Source organism: Neltuma alba, unplaced genomic scaffold (assembly GCF_004799145.2).
Source record: "Neltuma alba isolate B1F8T4 unplaced genomic scaffold, ASM479914v2 tig00013794_pilon, whole genome shotgun sequence".
Taxonomy (NCBI): domain Eukaryota; kingdom Viridiplantae; phylum Streptophyta; class Magnoliopsida; order Fabales; family Fabaceae; genus Neltuma; species Neltuma alba.
This window is the reverse complement of record NW_021637913.1, coordinates 22,390-28,389: the sequence shown is the minus strand read 5'-3', so window position 1 is coordinate 28,389 and position 6,000 is coordinate 22,390. Positions and strand designations below refer to the sequence as shown.

The 6,000-nt window shown below is 31.6% G+C and overlaps 1 pseudogene; it reads right to left on the bottom strand.

The window, feature by feature from the left end:
• Positions 1 to 634: 634 nt before the first annotated feature.
• Positions 635 to 5,532, bottom strand: LOC114739172 (trypsin inhibitor 1A-like; annotated as a pseudogene).
• Positions 5,533 to 6,000: the final 468 nt, after the last annotated feature.

Sequence of the window (6,000 nt, the reverse complement as noted above, 5' to 3'; positions counted from 1 at the left end):
AGTTTATTAGTTAGAACTACCATTATTAGAAGGAGTATCTTGAAAAAAAAAATGAATAAATATGAAAGATAAAGTAGATTGGGGTCTTATATTTAGGATCAAAATAAAAGTTAAATGACATCTTATATTAAGGACCAGAGCCAGTATTTAATTTCTTGGTACGTAATTATATTTGCGATCTATGACAACTAGTAGTTCTCCTTTATTTTCCCTTACGTGTTACATTATTCATTTATTCCTATACAGTGAATTATGCTTCCTCGCACTTAGTTTCAACGAGACCAAAAATAAAAAGAAAAGAATGTTACGAGAGAAATTATAAGACTCCCAAAAATAACAAAATTGCTATTTTTGAAAGTTTTCTCTCGTAATATAATTCTCCCCCTTTATTTTCCTCTCATGTTTCCCTCAATCTAGATAAAGCCTAAAGAAAAAAAAATTGTAACTTCACATATATAACAATATCATGAGTTGGGAAAAAAACATCTCAAGAAAATTTATGGATGACAATTAGTGCAACTTTATTTTATTAATCCATAGAGAGATAAACAGTGCAACAGATCAGATATGTCACACTATCACATCATCGTCATCGTTATTAGATTATACAAACTGGAGAGTTTAGGAGCTCAAACTAAACCACCATGGATAGCTTGGAGGCATCAGAGCTGTCCTTAACCTTATCGAACTTGAAGACCAGAGGCTCATCAACTGTGACGACCAAACGTTGGAAGTTGTTAATGTCAACGAGGACTCCGATGTTTCCACACTCTCCCTCCAGTGGTGACAGAAGACAAGCTTATAGTGTCCTTTGGTTTCATCAACAGACCAAACGGAGAAATAACCATCCATCACAGAACCATCGAACTCTTGAGCACTTCCAACCATCACGGGCTCCCTAATAGGATACGACCTCGTGACGAGCCAGTTTTTAGATTTGGTACAAACGTTGGGTGCGAACTGAGCGAATGATATGTTCAGAGGAAGCTTCTCTGAGATGTAAAGTATTTTGAACGGAGAAGATATGGTTGTTGACCATCTGTTACTGGATCGGATCACGGCGAGTGAGCAATTAGTATCTGATCCGTCCTCACTGCGCCGGCGAAAATCCCACCTCCATTTACAGGTGAGATGAAGTATTTGCCGCCGTTTCTCAATGGATCGCCGTCTCTGAGTCTAGCACTAGGCCGTTGCGGCGAAGGCGGCGGCGGTGGTGGTGAAGGCAAAGAGGAGGAAGAAGAGGAATGTTGCAGGCAACGCTGAAGTGGTCTTCATTGTTTTCGTGATGTGCGTGTATATGGCTATGGAAGACTTGGTAGTTTTTTATTTGGTGGGTGTGATGAGTTCATGTGAAGTAGGAGCATCAATTTATAGAGTTGGCCGTGAAGAAGTGACCGCTTAAAGAAGTTTAAAAATTATTTATTTATTTGGGGTTTGAGCCACGTGAAAAATGGGATGGGAAAAAAAGTACAAACTAGATAAGGATGCCGGCCGCCACGTATGTATATTATATAGTGACAAATATATATTTTTTAAAAAAATCGTTCTCCCAATATTATATATATTTTATTTTGTATCATCTTGGGAACTCTTCATTATATTATTAATCCATATATCAACTATATTTTATATCAATTCAAGTCATAATCAAGGTTTGCTTCCCGTGCAAAATTATACGGATATATAAGGCTGCTCTTCCACAACTCTATATAGCGACAAATAATTTAAGAGAAAAGGTTTTTCCAATACAATTCTTACTATATACTACTAACATTATAGACTTCAATTTTAAAGCTAATTAATTAAATGGCTTAATTATTACATGTTTTTACTTAAAAAAAAAAAAGGCTCCTTAAGTTTGTTTAGACCTGGGCGGGGCTGTCATGCAAATAAAAGTGCCAAGTGTCCCTTGAGAAATCGGAGGGACACCTAATGCTATTTTTTCACAAACTAAAAGGTGTCTTTCTATTAGAGGCGATCTCATTTAGAACATTTTCAAGCACTAAATGTTGAACATCTCTTTAACATGAATTCAAATATTAATTCGTAGAGGGTAGCCCTTTTAACTAAATACAATTCCTAGTTGGTAATACTGTTTATTTGTTCTTTTTAAAGACAAAATGGCAAATATATTGAAGCAGAGTCATATAAAAGACCTAGGAAAAATGACGTAAAAAGAAGTTCGAAATTGCTATATTCTAATTCAAGCATTTAAGAGGTCAAAATCTCAGGGAAGGAAGTGATGAGTGATTTGGTATTTTGAAAATGTAGTTAAATGACAAAAATGTTATTGTATCAAAAAGTTTATTAACAAGTTATGAACTGACAATGATAACTATTAAACAACAAATGACAAGAAATATAATGATAATGACAAGTTATTTATTAATAAGTTGTGCAAGTGTTAAACAATCAATGATTAAAAAATATACTAATAACAAGTTTGATAGCTTTTTTTTTTGTTTAAAAAATCTGGTATAAAGATATTTTAGTTATTTGACTATATTTATAAAATATCATATCAGATACTACTTCTATTTCTGAAATTTTGACCTCTTAAATATCTGAATTAGAATATTGTATTTTATAATTTTTTTAATGTCATTTTTGCAAAGACTTATGTCTAGAGACTAGAAGCCTGAGAAAGAAGCTTAGCTAGATTGCTAAGCCCTTAAACGTCTTTTTACTGAATCAATTATCTCGTGGCAGATGGGACACTTCTCTCAGATCAATATCTATATGTTCAAGTATACTCGATCTTGAGCCGAATTGACGGAAATTTTAATGATAATCCATATGTCTTGTCTCGTGGAGTTTGACCCGTCCCGATAAAACCGAGACAAGACCAACAATTATGTGAACTTGGAAATTTAATGGGATGGATGACAACATATGTAGAGATATATCGCTCCACATGTTTTAGTGGGACTAGGAAGAACATTAAAACTATTAACATTCATTTTTTTTTTTTAAGAAAAGGATCTCTTAAGTTTAAAATTCATATGTATATATTGTAATATAAATGATCTAAACTTACAAACGTAAACAAAAACTAATTATCTATGTGCTGCTTTTTTCTCTCAATATTAACACCCAATTCAGCCACACACGTAGAGCTCTAAACTAAAAAAATGTTTTCTCCTTCTTCAAGTGTTTAATAATCCTTCCAATAATTTATGAACATCCACCCATTAAAATGCCAGCGAAAAATCTATCTGCTTCATTCGTACAATTTTAAGTTTTATTTTCCATAACACTTACACTAAATTATGGAAAATGCAAATAGCCCTATTCATTTCAACCAAAAAACACTATGAGATGCATCAGTAACTCCCCAGACATTCCTATATCACACATTATATTAGACTCTTAAAAAAAAAAACTGATTTTAAGATATTGGACACGAGTAAATCCTTTAGTTTTGACTAAAACTTTCTTAGTGACAATTTTTTAAATAAACATTTATAACTTAATTGTTGGTGTTTTTTATTTTTTGAATATTATTAAAGTAATATTTTCTATTTTAAATGTCAGCTTTCCCATTCAATAGTCGAGATGATCACGTGTTTCAGGATGCGGATAGAAAAAGCGGAAACGGACGAGTCTGCGTGCATATTAATCGGTCCACAAAATATTGTTATAAAAAAAAAAAAAGAAAAAAAGAAAGCACCCTGTGCATTCGATCATGATCAATAATTTTAACCAAAAAAAAGAAGTCACAAGTATTTTTTTTCAATTTTTTCTTTTTTAACATAATATTTCAATTAATGTGTCACGATTTTTTTAACCTTTTTTTCTATTTTATTGGGAGTACTAATTTTTTCCCCCTCCACACCTCAGAAAGGAACAAAACAATATGTATTAGATTAGATCTTGTTTGGAATCATAATTATAAACACATTTTATATAAATCAAAACAAAACTTCTCAGATATTTATCCTTTTTTTTCTCAAGCATAAGTATCATATTCAAGGTACTGTCAGGCACTAAATATGGCATCTCTCTCAATAGGAATTCGTTATCATGTTATGAAAGACTAATCCCTTCTACTAGACCCAACTCCATTAGTTACCTATCTACCTTTAATCCAAGAGCTTTGTGTTTGTAAGTTTGTCCAGTAGGCCCAATGAATCCGGTCTGACCTGCCCAGTTTAGCTAGTTGGATCGGGTCAAATTCCACTCCTAATTCTGTGAAAATAATAAATTATAAAAATTCATTTCTCTGGCCCTAAGATATAAAAATTCATATTTAAATAACAAATTATTAAAATAAATCATAATTAAAATCTTAATGTTTACAATTCAGAATAGAATTTATAATTTGATTTAAAATAGATTTTTTGTTGCTAAGGCAAATCCATTCATTTTGAGGATAACTGATATATTATTTTGATCTTTAATATAAAAATTAGTTAAAAATTTAATTTGATTCTAAATATAAGACCACAATCTTTGTTGTCTTTCATATTTATTTATTTTGCTTTTAAGTAATTCTTATAGTGATTACATATGTTAATAAATTTTTATGAAGAGGTAGTTTTAATGTACATAATTAATGAAAAATATTTAAAAAAAGATAACATCCATTTATATAAATAATTAATTAAATTAAATTTTTTAATAATTTCAAATTGATTATCTAATGGGTATATTAGGCATACAAGCAGCTTGCGAGTTTTGGAGGTGTTTGGTAAAATATAAAAATACTTTTAAAAAATATTTTTTTAATAAATCAAGATAAATTTTTTTATATATTTATTTTGTATATTGTAAAATTAAAAGTTATGATCTTGATTTCTATCCAAGAGTCCTACCACATTGACGTGGAAGACGAAACAAAACGTGCAGAACATTTAATTTATATGCCGTGTAATACTTGAAAGCGGGCCCCCGGCCATGTGACAATTTCGCCGTCGTCCCTACCAACCCCCCCGCCCAAAAAAAAAAAAAAAAAACAAGCAAAGCAGAGACGTTTCGTTTAATTACGCCAATGCCCCCTTTTTCATAAAGAGGAATCGTACCAATGACTTATATTTTTTTAAAAATAAATTATTATTTAAAAAATTATAGATTAAAAATTTTAAACATCAACAATGCAAATTAGATTGTAAAGATATAGATTTCATAACAACAATAATCACAAAATACTCATTACTGTGATAAACGGTGAAATACTTTAACCTTGTATATTTGTCGCCTGATGGAGGTGGCATCCTTAATTATCCTTCTCATGTTTTACTCATGGCTAAAACCCTAAAGAAAATATTTGATTTTCCCACCATTTTTGAGGTTTAATTGCTATGGCTGCCTATCTATAACCTTTAGCTTCCTCTTCCTCATTTACCCAGACCACAGAACCAAACCTAAAGATCTTCGCATTACATCACCACACACCAAACAAACAATGAAGCCTACTCCACTATTTGCATTCTTCTTTTTTTCCTTCTCGTTGCCTTTACCACCGCCGCCACCGTGGAAAGAGGCGAGCCACTGTTCGGCACAGACGGCGAATTTGTGAGAAATGTCACACATACTTCATAAACCCTAACCCTCGTGTTAGAGGTGGTGGGATTATATTTTCTCCCACCACGCTAGATAAGGATGCCGGGCGCCACCTATGTATTAATGTATATTATATAGTGACAAATATATTTTTTAACAAAATTGTTCTCCCAGTTTTATATATTTTATTTTGTATCATCTTGTGAACTCTTCATTATATTATTAATCCATATATCAACTGTATATTTATATTAATTCAAGTCATAATCAAGGTTTGTTTCACGTGCAAAATTATAAGGATATATAAGCTAAGGATGCTCTTCCACAACTCTATTACGTATATAGCGACAAATAATTTAAGAGAAAAGTTTATTCCAATACAATTCTTACTATTCAAATAATTTAAATAGGCTTTTTAAGTTTGTTTATACCCATCAGGGGGCAGTCATGCAAATAAAAAAGTACCAAATGTCCCTTGAGAAATGTGACGGACACCTA